This window comes from Athene cunicularia (genome assembly GCF_003259725.1).
Source record: "Athene cunicularia isolate RWA chromosome 3 unlocalized genomic scaffold, athCun1 chr3_part1, whole genome shotgun sequence".
NCBI classification, from domain to species: domain Eukaryota; kingdom Metazoa; phylum Chordata; class Aves; order Strigiformes; family Strigidae; genus Athene; species Athene cunicularia.
In genome coordinates this window covers 12,137,040-12,152,930 of record NW_020799097.1, presented here as the reverse complement: position 1 = coordinate 12,152,930, position 15,891 = coordinate 12,137,040, and the positions used below count along the sequence as shown (strand labels likewise).

General features: G+C 38.4%; 1 protein-coding gene across 3 annotated transcripts in view; it reads left to right on the top strand.

The window, feature by feature from the left end:
- Window positions 1–1,252: 1,252 nt before the first annotated feature.
- VSNL1 (visinin like 1) overlaps window positions 1,253–15,891 on the top strand; it is an 88,686-nt gene continuing 74,047 nt past the window's right edge. Inside the window, exon 1 of one of the 3 annotated variants that reach the window (XM_026844887.1) lies at window positions 1,253–1,347. The gene's annotated coding sequence lies outside the window, so the exon portion shown is untranslated. Of the gene's footprint in view, window positions 1,348–2,890; window positions 2,908–5,724; window positions 5,742–15,891 lie in introns of those variants that run through there. The other 2 variants (XM_026844890.1, XM_026844892.1) reach the window with 2 other exon arrangements.

Sequence of the window (15,891 nt, the reverse complement as noted above, 5' to 3'; positions counted from 1 at the left end):
GGGCCGAGCCCGGCCGTGCGGAGCCCTCGGGGCCGCCGCCGCTCCCGCCCGCTGCGCAGGTACCGCCGGGGGAGCCGCGCTCCCAAATCCCGCATCGCCCCTCACAGCGCAGCAGGGCCGGGGGAGGGGGCGGCCGTTACCGGCACCGCCAGGCTGCGCGGCTGACAAAGAAACCGTGCAGATAACAGCGTGATTAAAAAACCTGCCCTGTTCATTAGTATTGAAGTGTGATTACTTGCACACCAGAGCCTTGGCCAATTAGCTAAAGACCAAATGTATGAATAAATCCCATTTTCTTGTACAGAAGATGTTAATGTAACAGATGTGTTTGAGATACAGGTACTTTTCTGAACAGTTCTGCTGGCAAAATATTTTTAGCAATATTTTGTAGCGAGTGTTTCTGTGGATAGGTGTTCTCTTCCTTCATATATTAGAAAGTTCAGTTCTCAGAGCTACCATCACCTCTTTACGAGGAGGAAAAAGATGCACATATTTGCTAGCTGGAATATGGTAAGGAACAGATTCCTCACATTCAGAGAATAGTAAGTACATGAGGAAGCTCAGTCTCTGTAAAATACATATTCACTGGCCCTTTCAGAATACGTGCTTGCTAGTAGTTTGCTTCTATGACACATTTTCAGCCTCATTAGTTTTCACTACTACCCTTTTACTTGACAGAATGCTTTTTTTTTTTTTTTTAAAATAACACAGTTCATTTAAGAACATCGGTTTACTTGAAAGTTCTTCCAGTACAGTGTTCGAACAGCACTATCCATTTCAGGTTTGTGGACTATGATCAATTTTAATTAAAACTTTAATTACATTTTGCTTCTCCATTCAAACAAAGCATAAAGTAGTCTGGGCTAATGCTGCTGTCAAGAAAAAATATGGAAACATGTTCTTAATCTTCACTCTGTATTATTCCTGCCTTTTAATTAAGGACTGAATTGTTGTCTTGTTGGGCTCAAAAGGAGTTTAGCCATGAACTTTTCTGACATGAAAACTGATAAAAGATTGCAGTTGTTAGGTTACCCTATCTTCTTGCCCCGTACAAATACATAACCTGTGCGTAGAATTACACTGTTGATTTTTCATCTTGCCTCGTGTTCTGTAACGTCCAGCTATTGACAGCACATTGGCTGTGTTGTCGAGCGACATCTTCTTCAGACTATCACAGCGTTACGTAACCTCACAACCGCAGAGCAAATGCCAGCAATGTCCCCGCTGCCATCAGTCCTGTCGTACAGTTCCCTGTGTGCACTCCCCTGATGTAATATATCAGAAGAGTCAGAGCTAATACCACACTACAGTACCAACTAGAAGAAAAATTATGCCCTGGCCAGAATGGTAGGGCAAAGTCTAACTGGGATGTGGTGGGGTAGGGTGGGACACGGCAGAGCAGAGCAGAAGGCTGCTGGTTCAGCCTGCAGAAACCAGGCTGGCTGTGGGGGATGGAAGCGATGCGATGAAGCTGGCTTTGGTGCTGTTTGGAAAAGGCACTGTGTATGTCCCAGGGTGTGACATCCTGCAGACTGCAGCATCTCAGGGGTGCGCTGGGGATCCGGCGTGCTTTCCAGCACAGTCTCCCTTGAGGGTGTGGGGAATGGGCTGCAGTACCAAGCTCCCACAGCTCTATTTCTTCTCTTTTCAGTGTATCGGGATGGTATAGCCCTCTTGACTTTTCTTTCTGTCTGTACTCTCAACATAGCTGCAGGCAGGATGGATCTAAACTGGAGAATATAGCATCCTTTTACAAAACACGTGAATACGGTGAACTTTGTTATGGGATCTTCCAAAACTGTGTACTTTTCAAACTGTAGTTCTGTTTCTGTTTTTCCGTTTTGGAATTCTAAAGTTATGTCTGACTGCACTGTGCATTCCTGAGTTTTTTTATATTGTTTATGCCTCACGCTCGTATTTTAGATATTCTGTGCTCTGTAAATTTTGCAGATTCCCATGGATTTCCAGAAGTTTATGTCACCTGGGCAAGTAATGCTGGCTCATCCTCTAATTGTGAATTAAACAGTATTGTACACTAATTGAACTTGTAAAATTTAAAATATGATAGGCAAATTTGTTTTTAAAGTACTTGGAGTTGAAACACACAGCACTTACCATGAGAAACTGTCCTTCTTGTCTGTGACGTCAAACATTTTCAGCACTGGTCCTCATCCCTTTGTTTTCAATGCGTATTGTTTTACCAGTGTGGATTGGGGCTAAATGCCCTTTGTCATTAGAGTGGTCTAAAAAGTAGCTTGTTTCAGAAGTGTTTTGATTGACAGTTGATTCTGCACTTTCCTTTCTTACACTAATAGAGAAGAGCAACTGTGTGGTCTTCCTGAATTATTCCTCATGCCTAATTTTGACTTCACTATAAAGAGACCAGACAGATTCATTTGTACTCATTTTCCTGTGGGCCCCCATTACTTGCATTTGCATACCTTTTGCCATTCCATGCATCCTTGGCCTGTTTCTTTCTTCCTTTGGGGTGTAATTTCATTTCTTCTGTGATCTTTCTGTGCCTTAATTGCATCTTTGGATAGTTTTTCTTTTGACCAATTATCTTCTTCACGGTTTATTTCCCTTAATCCTTGGGAAACATCATGACTTACTCTGTAGCTTTGCTACATGGCATCACTGAAAGCATTGCCTGATACCGGAATACAGCACAAATAGGAAGGCTGTGAGCATATGTGCTGTGGTAAGATATAAGGATCCAGGTGGGCTCCCATCACAGGGAGGCGCTTTCTTACCTCAGCTCCAACTCTTGTCTTTATTCATAGAAACAGAGAATCTTATCTCTTGAATTTTATGCTATTGCTCTGAGAGTAATAGGAACAATCCTTTTCAAAGATAATGAAGCAGATGATGAAAAGGATACTTGTTCGTGGAATACAAAATATCCAGGTAGTGCTTCAAATCTATATTGCTTTTAAAGTTATAATTTAAGCTCCTAAGGAGATATATATATATATTTTTTTCAATTTGTGTTTAAACTTTATGTTGACATTATACACAGGGTTTCTGCTTTCAGGATCTTTTCCACATTTAGATATGAATATGACCCAAAGGACAATAATACACACGTAGGAAATGAAGTCAGGTTATTAGAGACGGTCTCATATCTGACAGTTGTAAAAAGTGAGTAGTTTTGGGGAGGCAGTTGAAGGAGAGGAAAAGATAGAAATCACTTGATACTTAATTTCACTGATGTGTTAATAAAAATATCAAGCTGTTTTTCTTTGTGATTATTCCCCCGAGGAGGGTAAGGAACGGAATATTTTTTTGTAAAATAACTTGTAAAACCACAGTTAATTGAAATAAACAGTGTTCATTGGGAGTGAGATGACAAATGCATCTTTTGTTGACCTAAACATGATGTATTCTGAAATTCTGATGTAAAGGATAAAGGAAGAAATATTATAGATATTATGGAAGATTTTCTGCCTGGAACAAACACCATTAAGTCACATTTTCAATCCCAGACTGTACAAACTTAACATATTATAGCTTCCTCAATTTTAGTGTTTACAAAGAGCAAGAGTTTGCTACATTCTTGAGTTTGTCAACAACCTGTGATTTCTGAAGTCATGAGAAATGATAACTTCAGGTAATCAAGTGAAACTTTTAAGATAATTATAATAATTTCCTACTAGGATGATAAAAAATTAAAAAATCAGTTTCTTTATCATCACAAAGTCATTTGAGAAAGTATAGTCAGCACTACAAGAGTCTAAATTGATGTGCAGAAAAAAAACAAGCTGTAATGGTCATTTTTATAGCTTTTACACTAATATATATGGGACACTAAACTTTTTGATTAAAATGACATTTAATCACTTTTGACTTAAAGCAGATTTAATTTTAAATAGTTGATGATTTCAGAAAAGCAGTAGAGTGCAGCCCCACTATATAGTTTACTAAATACCAGAAAGCATAATTTTCCTCATTTCTTGTTCACTGACTTAGACTTTCTCAAAGTTTGTTGATGGAAAGACATAAAAACTGAGATCTGTAATGGTAAGACTTATAAATTTAACTTTTTTTTTGGTCCTACCGAGGTATTTTCATACTATAGTTAAGCATAAGAAAACCATGGAATTTTGTTTTAACTCCCAGTGAGTTAAATCAACCAGTATAATAACAACCAATGGTATTACCTTGGTTGTTCAAACTTTGATGAAGTATATACTGTCAGCACTGTACAAATCTAAATGTATACCCAGGAAGAAAACAAGCTGTGACAGTAATTTACAGAGCTGTTAGACTAATAAATATAAGGCTCTAAACCTTTTGATGAAAATTACTTCAATTAGTTTTAACTTGTAGCTAAATAGGAAGTTGTGTTCTAGAGGTGAAAGCTTTCAGATTAATAAATGTTTAACTCTACAAGGGAGAATAATGAGAATTTTAACCAAGTGTCTAGCAGAGTCTGTAACATATGACTCAGTGATGCCTCTATCTAGTCTCCTGGTCATGAAACACATACATATTTTTTGGGGGAAAAAACAATCAGTCTTGTTTTAAAGACCACAGATAATGGAAAATTCATCTCAGTTCTCCCTAAGCTTTTCTAATAGTTATTTTTCCTTTGCGTTAAAATGTACACCTCACGTCTTAATTCTGGACTCCATTACCAGTTCTTAAGCCAATCAATCCCTGAAGTAGTTGGAAGAATATTCATCTTAAATAGGTCAGCTGTTGAACCAGGTGTGCTTAAAGTATCTATGACTTGTTTTTAATATCTAAAAATAATTTTACAAAGGCAGTCTCTTACTGGAAATGATTTTTTAAAATAAAAGATTAGTGTTCCACTTAATAGAAAACATTTTTACTCAAAAGTAGATATTAAATCATTCACTATAAAATAGAATTAAATGACAGCAAGGAGAGGTGAATATTATCCTTTCTGTGGACTGCATTTGAGAATATCTGTGTATTTAATTAGACTTTATTCAGAATGGAGTACTCTAAAATTAGAACATCTTGTTTATAAAAGCTCTTAGAATACATATTTCTGTGTACTCTTATATGCTATATTTAGAAACATAAAGTAACTGAAGACTCTTGGAGAATGAAATTTTGGATATTAGTAGTTTGAATTAAAATGCATTTTTTTAATAGAAATTGGTGTATATGTAGAAAAAAATGTGATTTTGAAAAGTTAGTGAACATTTTTACAAGGTCTTAGCACTGAAAATAAAATCAGCTTATATAATGGATAATGTTGCAAGAAGTTACTTGTGCAAGTATTACTAATATCCAGCATGTATCCGGTCAATATCGCTTTAGTCAACATTTGTTCATTACAATAGAATTTATACTGTATTTTTCATTTTAAATGTATATTTTTTTCAAATTATACAAATGAGTACAATTCAGGAATGGGCTTGAAATACCTGTTTTGAAGTGCATAAAAGGCTTTCAGTTTGAAAGTATGAAAGCCTGAAAAGGAATTTTAGTTTCATGCATAAAACATCAGATCATACTGATGATTTTTGCAAACCAGACTGATTTCTAGAAAACGACCATAACTTCAAATGCCCTCTAACAAAGTTTGACCTGTATTTTTCACCTGTTTGTTTTTGTTGTTTTTTTTTTTTTTCATAATTTGGGTATGTTAGTACTCTTGGATCTGATCACATCAACTCCATTGTAAGGTCAAAGGATGCTCTGCAGTGTGCTCCAGTGGGCTTGGAATCTGGTCCTTGGCATCCATGCAGAATGAGTAAATGTAGAAGGTTGGCATGCTTTTTGGCCTTGAAAACAGAATGTTAGATGTTTTACCTTTTAAAACGTCTGTATTATCCATTCTTAAATCCGGAGAGTCGAAGAATCACAAACTTTTTCCCATGTAAGTACATTAAATATGCCTGCCGCCTTCTGTCAGTTAATTTCTAATGATGCAGCTGTATTACTGAAATGCCAAAGTGCTTAAGAGAAGTAGCTTGTAAGGCTTCATTTTCCTCCTCATGTATGGTAAGTAGATCACAAAGTAGCCTTTATGATTCTTCATTAACAAGTTTTGTTTACAAGAGCTGTCTCTTGCTATGGTACACATTGGGTGAGTGCTTAGCTATTTAGTTCAGTGTCTATTACTTATTTTAATTCTTGTCTGGGGAGATACGAGGGTTGGGAGGTGTTAGTTGCTTTACATTTTTCTCAAGTGTCTGCCACAAAGAGGTGCTACTGGAACACAGATCAATAAGTAATACTAGTTTCTACATGGTTTAAGAGGTGAACATTACTCATTCAGTCTTCTCACTCTGTTACATGAGAATGTAATCCTGAAGCGTCAGCAGGTACTAACTGCCTCCTGTCTTATCTCATCCTTCAGCTTTTACTGATCTCTTTTTTTCCTCCTTCTCTGGCTCTGCTTCCTCTCTTTGATTCTGCTCCAGCAGTCTCCTGTTGCCTAAGAGTCTCCCTCTCCTTAACGATACCTGGCTGTGCATGTTTCACCATGGTGGATGTCTCTTTTGTCTTGCATTTTAACTCTGGTTTTGTGTTTGTTTTTTGAACTGTGAGCTTTATAAAACAAGAATCTGGCCTTTTTATATGTTCTAGGAAGTGCAGCTCTATGTACAGTGCTATAAGGGTAAATATTTCTATTAAAATTTTAAAAACATGTAAGTGATACTGTAACTACCACCTATGCAGAATGAGGTGCATGTTCAGGACTTTCATCGAGTGACTTTGAACCAATCCATGTCCGATAGCAGTGACTGAGTCCATCTCTGGCAAAGCTAGTTAGGATACATTTATTCTGCAGTCACTAAGTTGTGAATGAAATATGCTGACACACTAGTCCTAAACCAAATACATGATGTACCTACAGCAAGCCAGACACAGCAATACAGCGCTTAGCGTGGCTTATGTACTCAGGTCTTCATCTTGCCCTTGAGCAGGTTATGCAGCCTGCACTGTGTTCTGCTTTGCCCCAGTGGGGCTGTTTGCAGCGGCAAAGACAGTGAGTTAAAAGCTGGCTCAGGCACGCACTCTGCTCCAGCTGCAGGGGCTGAAATGTCGATACACTATAGAACGCATTCTAAACAGCTGAGTTAGTATCCCAATATCTCTAGACTGGTATTTCCAAAGAAGTCTGTAAGCAGTCACAATGCAGCGTGAACAGATGTTGAATACAGCTGTGTTCTTCCTGTGTGTTTGTCTGCTTTTCAGTGCCCTAACGCCTGTATCTTAGTGCAAGGCCCATGATGTAGCTTGTAAATCTACACAGTAGGAACACAGCCTATGTATTTCTTTTTCTTTTTTGTTTTTTTTGCAGGGTTGTGTAATGTCAGGTTAGGAAGATGTATAGGACACTGAAAATGTTGCAATAATTTAGCATAACATGCTTGGCATTTTTTATTTCTACATACTTTTATCAGTGGCCCTCCTACCAGTATGTACATATCACTTAATGCCATAACATCTATGTTGTTAATTAGCATAGCAAAATTGATTAATGTGAGGTTTTCAGTCACAAAGCAGTTTGCTTTCTTTAGACAAGGATGAGCTAGAGGACTGTTTGCTAGTTAATCGGTATTGCTTGTGAGATACATTACCTTAGATTAGTAGGTCCTTCAAATATTTTTCACTGAATGTAGATTTTTTACATAATATACAACTACAAATAAATGAAAACAATTTAACAAGGTTCTGAATTATTGTATGAGAGTCCACAATAAATATAAATAATAAAGTCATTTGTATTTCAGTATCAAACCGTCCTATCATTACTTCGTAGTGCTGTTTTAATGTCGGTGAAATACAGATAGCTTAAAATAAATAAAGTAAGTCCCACAACTTCATGTGCTTCAAATATGTGGAAAAATAACTGTGTCTTACTATGGCTTGAGTTTTAGTGGGTGTCTTATGTTCCATAGTCAGCTGAGGAGGATACAGAAAGGTATCTTGAAAATTCCACTTTTTCCATATAAGTAGTAAGGTGCTGCAGTGTGTGACTCATTTCAGCTGTATGCAGCACCTTGTTGCCAATAAGAGAGTATTAGTGACGACCAATAACAATATATCAATGTCAGCTCATCTTCAGATAAAAGAAAGAGTTCATGAAACGTTCAAGGTTGTTCTGGTATTATATATAATAGAGATATCTGGAGACTGTAATTCTCAGTGTTGCCCAGTAAACCCAACCATTTACTGTTGTCAGCATTGATATATTCAGAAGGGCTTCAATATCCGAAGCTGTGTGAGACAACTAACACATTCCTGATTTCTGCAACACTGCATTTTGTCATTCAGAATAGTAATTCATGAGATTCCCGATTCTAGTGAGACCTACACAGCAGCTAGTAGCCATTTCAGTCTTGTACTTCTGTTTTCCATTGAAAATACCTTCAAGAAGTCTGCAGAAATTAGCAGGTTTTGTTTTGTTTGGAATGATCTAAGTGGTATCACTCTGGACACTTGAGTAATGACATACTCTTCTATAAATGTTGAATCTAGAAGAATAAGCAAAAAAAATAAAGGATCAAATTCAACAAGTTTTAGGAGCTAAGTCACCATGTGTCAACTGTACTATGATATTTGGCCATGCTGCAAAAACTGAAACTGCAGTAAAAGTCACTTAGATGTGGTTGTATAGTGAAAGGAAATTTATGCCATCAGTGGGCACTGGCATTAGCACTGTTGACAAGCACAGACATCAGGAAATATTTAGAAGCAAATGGAAGGATGCCTTGATGGGGCTTCATTATTAAAAATTCCTGTAGAATTTTCACATTCCTACGTGAACTGGAAATTACTTTTCTGAATCAATCCCATCCTGAAGTAGCTGTACCAAAGTCCGAGGACATACAAATAAAAGGACTCATTCTGTGACTGATCTGTGAGATCCCTACTGGAAAAATTGGATCAAGGAATGGATTTGAATAGTGCAAAGTATATCCTGAACCACCAAAACACTTCTGCAAGTGACTAGGTTTAAATACATGGGAAAATCTGTTGATTTGAACACATAGAGTTGACTAGAAATGTAGGTGTAAGTGTTCAGCAAGCTCATAGCCTAAAGTAGATAAGACTTGAGGAAAAGGAGAAGGTGTGATCATGAATCATGTCAGAGATGTAGGCAGGATCAGATCTGTGAGGATTTCAGTGCTAGGGAGAAGACATTTTAAATGAATAAAAGGAAGGGGGAAGTGAGGAAAAGGAGTAGGATAGTGTTTGAAGACATCAGAAGGCAAAGATGTCAAGATCTAGGAAAGACCAAAGAGTGGAGAGCCTCTCACCAAAAAGGGTGATTAATTAGAAAATTACCAACAGATTCATCACTTTTCATGATTTTTTTTAGGTGTTGTGAGAAAACTCTGTAGGAATAATTTGAATTTCCAGGAAACATTGAATTTAGTGATAAATCCAGCTGATTCTTGCCACTTTTCTCTGAACTGCTTCCTCAGATGTAGATAGCCAAGCTGTATCAGAACTGTACTAGTGCAAAAGCATCCGGGTTAGGTGCTTAGAGGAAGCTTTACTGAGATGCCAATCTAGCTAGCTGAGCCTTGATAACTTTTCTTATATGTATGTGTGAGATGAGTGACAGATGTAGCTGTTGGGGAAGAAGAAGGGGAATTGAGATAGTTTAAGTCACATACACGTAAGTCCCAAAAATGACCAGAAAAACACCCTCAGTGCAGGCGCTGTCTGGCAGCGAGTTCTGTGTGGGTGCAGGGGAATTTGCTCGTCTAGAGGCATTTGGGACATGAAACGAAGTGGGGAGAAGGATTGAAAAATAAAAATGTGAAGCATTTGCATAATATGTTCTCTCATCATATGATTCAGTGATCTTATGACTGAACTGCTGCTTTTAAAATCCTGCTTTTCTGCAGTAAAAAACTGTTAGTTTGTGGTCCTGATTTTGAAGTATTCAGATGACAAGTTGCTCATTATTTTGCATTTGTATTTGTGCCGTGTAGTTTTTCACCACTGATGTCAGTTTTGAATGGGATATGACACCTACGGTATTGGCGGATTTATAGAATTTGACATGATTTCATTCACATTGTATTACATGATGAAGCAGAAGGCAGAAACGTGACTTGTCCAAGAGGTTTTAGAAAGTTGATGATAAAGCAGAGGATGGAATTCAGAACCCTGATTCTCACAGTGAATTGTAGACCGTGTTTCACCTATTTGCTTGATCACAGTGCTGTAGTGAGGTTCCTTTCTTGGGAGGAACTCACTTTGCACTGCTAATTCAAAAGAGGTTGGACAAAACCTCAAAAAACCTATTTCTAGTTGTTACAAGTCAAGATGGAAAAATGTTTGACATTTGTGTAAATTTTTCACGAGTAAGCTACAAGTGTTTCTGTTCCATACATCAGTAAAGTCCAATCTCTTCCTCAAGAGAGTTGCCTGGACAGTTCAGGTGTCATTCCTGTATTGATGTCTTCTGCATCTGGCAGACATGAGTAATGTAAGAGCTGCTGGTGGGGTGATCACATTTGGTGTTTGAAAAGAATGAGATGCAGACCTAGAAATCTGGATGTAAGCAGATGTTCCACTGGACTTCTGATGCGACACAGGTCTGTCCTGAGTGAAACGTGATGTCCAATTACCTCAGGACCAGGTGCTCTATGTTCCTGAGCGCGGGAGGATGAATGATGGCACCAGCTTGGGCTGAGCTCTCCATCCAGCCCAACCAAACCTTTCCTGACTGGGTTCATACGGTCACCAAATCACATGGATGTGCTAGAAAGGGAAGCTTTCCCTACTTCCTTGTTTCCCTATTACCACCTACTCCTTGGTGGTTTAGCTTCCCCAAATGACCTTTTTTTTCTCTTCACTGTGAAGGGACATGGCCAGTTTTTTCTTACCCTGCCTTGCACATGGCCGTACAAATCCTAACATACACACAAGACATTAGGCAAAGAGTTGTTTCCAAAAATGAGAGAGGTTTTCTTTGGAGTATATAACCCTTTTTGGCAGAAGAACTGGATTATGTCAGATTAAAATCACTATGCAATTATCCTCCCATGGAGTAATGGAAGCAATACAGAGTTGTTATCGTTGTCTGCTTGTGACCTGTTCCTGAGGCTTGTTTTTCCTCTTGAATTTCTGAGGTACTTAGTATGAAGCTAAACAGTGCAGTTTAGAAATATTGGCTCTCCTTATAAATTCTTACAGAAGCAAGTGCTTGTGTGTAGTTGATGAAGTAGTAATAAAAGTATTAATGAACTAAAAGTAATAATTATTGTATACCTTAAATTGAAATCATTAAGCCACCACCAGTCTAATTTTGGAATATTTATAAAGTGGAAATAAGCAGGTATTTACATCTGTCCCAGGCTCCTATACTTTTGCTGCTGGGATCTGTTGGGTGGTGGTGTGATGATGGTGATCCACTCAGACTAGAGCTCATGAGGAAGTGGGCTGCAGAGCACAGATTGGGCTCTTTAATTAGTGAGGAGATGCATGTCTCTGTTATCTCTGGGTTTTAATTACATTGGATTAATTACATCACTATGTTACATTTACATGCAGTTATTATATCAGTTTTAATTATCAATTTAGCCATAGTCCTTGACATACTTCTTTCATGTTAGGTTTTCGCATAATAAAATACAGGTGTCAGCACTCCACTACACACATGAAAATTGCTCATGCACACATGGTTGTCAAAGTACAATATAAAAATAAGGTCCCAGATCAGTTTCTCATTTGGATTTGAAGTTACCCTGTAGTAAGAAGCATGCAGCTGGCCTCTTCTCAGTTGTATGCTTTATGGCAGAGTCTAAAATGGTAGAGCTCTCCTATAACATATAGCCAAATTCCATTTTAAACAGCTTTATGGCTTTTCCCCTTGGACATGTGAAGCATTACCTAGAAATCAGTTTGACTGAAAAAACTGGAACATGAAGATACAGTGCAGTAAACAGGCATAACTAATTACATTCTTCTAATCTATGGGTTGTGCCTGAGATTTGTCACTACAGTAAGAGTTGGCAGGAGCGGCTGGTCTCTGTTCTTGCTTGTTTCAGAGGGGAGTGGGTGTGACAATGTAAAGACTGAGACCTGGTAAAAACAGTTTTTTAAAGAGTACTAGAGCAGAAGAAAATGAAAGGTACGTATTTCATGTGGAATGGTCCAGAAGTTGTGTTCCATGTTTTTCCTTTGAAAAATCTCTGTTTCTTTGGACAACTGAGGGTGATCATTACTTCCTATTTATTATGGCAGAATATTTAAAAGTGGAGTCATTTGAGCACTAATCACACTGGCTATAAGCCAATTCAACTCCATCAGGCTCCATTAAGTTATTATTAAGTGATGTCAGCCAAGTCCATGTTATGGAAGACAAAATATGAAAATTTGTCATATGTAAGATTTGGTTGTACAATTTTTTCTTCAGCATAGCAGGACTTCAGAGCTCTTACAGCAAACTTTTCAGCTTAGGTGTGCATTCTGAAAGTAGAAATCCACAGTCTGGTTGTTTTTCAGCAAAACAACTTTCAAATTTTATTCTGTTCCTGTAGCTTCAGACTGTTCAATGGGACTTCTATCACTAAATGAAAAATTAAAAGGTATGGTTTATCTTGCAGTGGGACTTTGCTTTGGCTGGAACAGTCTTACATCCCATGGCTAGCTGAAAGGGCTCTGTCACTTGATACTTAGCTTATTTTTCTGCCTGAGGCACTTTGACAGCACATGCCTTAATGTGTCACAGTGGTTTTGCGTGTTCCCAGGGGAACAGATGAACAAGCAGGGAGGAAAGAGTGCCCATCCTGCTTTTCCTGGGCAGCATCCATCGATTAGTAGGCAAGGCAGCTCCTTGCATTCTGCCATTTCTTCAAGGATTTCTCCAAATCTCCCTTCCACTGAGCCAAAATAAAAATAAGCTTTAAGTAGTGGGAAGGCAGAATACAGCTGGTGGGAAGCAGCAGGCAGCCCTTTCTGTGGTGAGCAGATGAAGTAGCTGTTCAAAAAGATTATGAGAGGAATATATTTACTAGCGTGAAGCTTACTCAACCTGTCTAAATTTTTTCTCTTAAGTTTATCAGATGGTTTCTTCTGATTTTGTGTCAGGTAATAATCTCCTGTGCATCTGCATGGTATATATATTAGCTCATGTCTAGACTGCTTTGGAGTGAAGTAAGTATTCCTTGGCTGGGGAATGGATGGCATAGAGTAAAGCACAGAGGATGCTGCTGGGGTCCTGCTTCTGCATGTGGCATGGGCACAGCCTGCTGGCACCAGGCCTCTGCCTCGGGTGGGCTGGGGAGAGCTGTCCCAGGGATGTATTCAGGAGATGGGGCACTCTGGCAGTCCAGGATACAATTCACCTCAGCACCCACCAATTTAATGATAGCTGGCACTTGCCATGAAGACACTCCAAGTGAATAAAGACCCGAAGACACCACAGACACCTATTTTCCCTATGAAATAAACATCCCGCATCGGGTAAGCCCAGGTCACAAGTTTAACCTCACATTTCCCCAAGGTCTGTGTGAAACTTTGAGGAGAAGTTCCTTACTCAGCTAGTTCAAACACAGTCTCAGAATACCATGCCATTACTTCTGCTCTGCCAGTTGGCTCCAGAAGAGCCTTACTTAATTTTCTCTACATTATTCAAGAAGAAGTTTGCAAAGCTACCTTCTGCCTCTGCGCGGAACCTCTATACATTATAGTATGGCGTATATGAAGTTTATAAAGTATTCAGAAACAGTGTGCATAGCTTGTGGGGGGATCTGTGGGAAACCTCTTAAAATAGGTTTCATTAAATTTAATCTAAATTGTTTAAAAAGGATTCTGCAGCTCATTGCAGAGTGTTTAACAGTTTAGAGTATTTTTATATGGTAATTCTCCTCCCAGTGCACTTCTGATAAATCCTGTAGTAAAATCAATTCTACTATTGATTATTCATTATAATCAATAATAAATAATGTAAATTTTCTTTCTGTAAGTACCTAGGTCCATGGATCTTATACCTTCTATGTAACATGAGAGGTCACATTTATGTAGCAAAGTGAATAGCAAAGAGGAGCTCTCCAGTTCCTCATGTTTTTGGGAAAAAGCTATTCTGAAATAGTTCTGTGTATAGATACTCCTAGTCTAAGAGAATTGTTATTCTCTAGAAACATAGCTATGTTAATGAGATGCTTTTCTGAAGAATAAGAAAGGGATGAGAGTGTTACTGCCTTGAGTTTCTCTGTAGTTCATATCCACTACTGATTTTAGGCTGAACTAATACTCAAGTATAGGCATGTCCATAGTGATTGAGTCATTAGAAGAGTTTGAAAGAATTACAGAAACTTAAAAGATGGTAGTTATTAAGGCAGTAAAAGCAACTCTCTATATGTAAGAATAGAAAGCTAAGCCTGAGACTGAAACCACAGCTCCATAAATGGACTTAATGCACATCATGTTCCTACCCACAAAATCCAGAGGTAATTACCTGGCTTAATCAGGCACAAAAGAAGGGCTGTCCCAGGAAGAAATTACCTCATCCTGAGGTTGGAACTAGGACAAAACTTCCCGGTCCTGAGAAAGATGTATTTACCTTTCTCAGGGTTTCTGTGCTGTGACAGCCCACTCATGAGGCAGTTGGTGGTTAGTATCTCTGTTTTGTCTCAGTGATGCAACCAGTCTCAATTCTTTTTCCAAAAGCATAATGTTGTCTGAAATGCCACTGTGTGACCCGTGGAGCTTGCTGCTTGGGTAAGTGAAGCTTGAAGGACAGCCTACACAGTTTCCAGGGTGTAGGAAACATTAGGAAATACTGACAAAATCAGTGTGATGAAATAAATAGTGTTCTCTGGCTGGTCTTTGTCTTACTTTGAAAACATTACTTTTTATGGCTACAGATTTTCCTGTGGAAAACATGGAATGCAGTTCACGACTAGCATTGTCTAGACTTCCCCTGGTCCTAACTCCCAAGAAACTATTTGGATCCTTGTTCACTTCAACAGTGCTAGAATTAAATTCTGTCTTCTGACAGAAAATCAGCCCCTGATTTAGTGCCTAAGGCTGTTAATGTTAGTGCTGCATTAGCAATCCACATCAGAGTTTTTTTGATGGATAAATAGCTGTTGCATTACTTATATCTGAATCTAATACCTTAACTCAAAGATAGCATTTCTGGTGGATTTAATGGTATTTAATTATCTTAAAAGTGCTCTGTCAGAGCATACAGCGGGTATCTAGGTGGTGGATGTAGTTTCGCTATTTAGATCGTAGTGTTCTACAAATATTATTAACACTGTGCTTCAGAGTGAGCTATAGCCATAAACCTGTAAAATAACTCCCAACAGTTCATCGTGATAGTCTGTTGAAATTGGACTGCTCTGACTATACCCCCTTCAGGTTCAATGTCAATCTATTTTATACTGAAATTCCACAAGGAGACTCAAAATAAACACTACACTAGCAACAGCTTGCATTATCTTGAAGGCAGTAGCTAGCATCGGTTTCAGTTTAGCCTCTCTGTGGATTTCTTCATTTGAAAATCCATGAAGTTTGACCTTTTGGATACATTTTGCTCTTATTTATTCCCCCTGTTGACTACAGCGGGAACTGAGTGGATGTAGCTGGGAAGAGAATGGGTATATTGTAGATGCTAACCTGTTACGACTAAATTATCCCTGTTAGTCCCATGTTGCCCAGCACCAGCCACTTTATGTAGTGCATATGTCCTCACTAGCTTGCTTTCAGGGTAGAAAAATACAGCTATTAGATTTTTCTTAGGAGAGGAGGGGAAAAAAAAAAAAAGAACCTGGAAATTACAGTATTATTCCAGGCACCATTTCAGAGATGTTCAGCTTTTTGTTCTGCAGATGCTTTTTCTTTGCTACAGCTTTTGAAAATAAGCTGATCTTGTAATTCATTATTGAAGCCTAAAGGTGAATGTGATCAAAATAGCCAATCACCAAGGTCAGTATA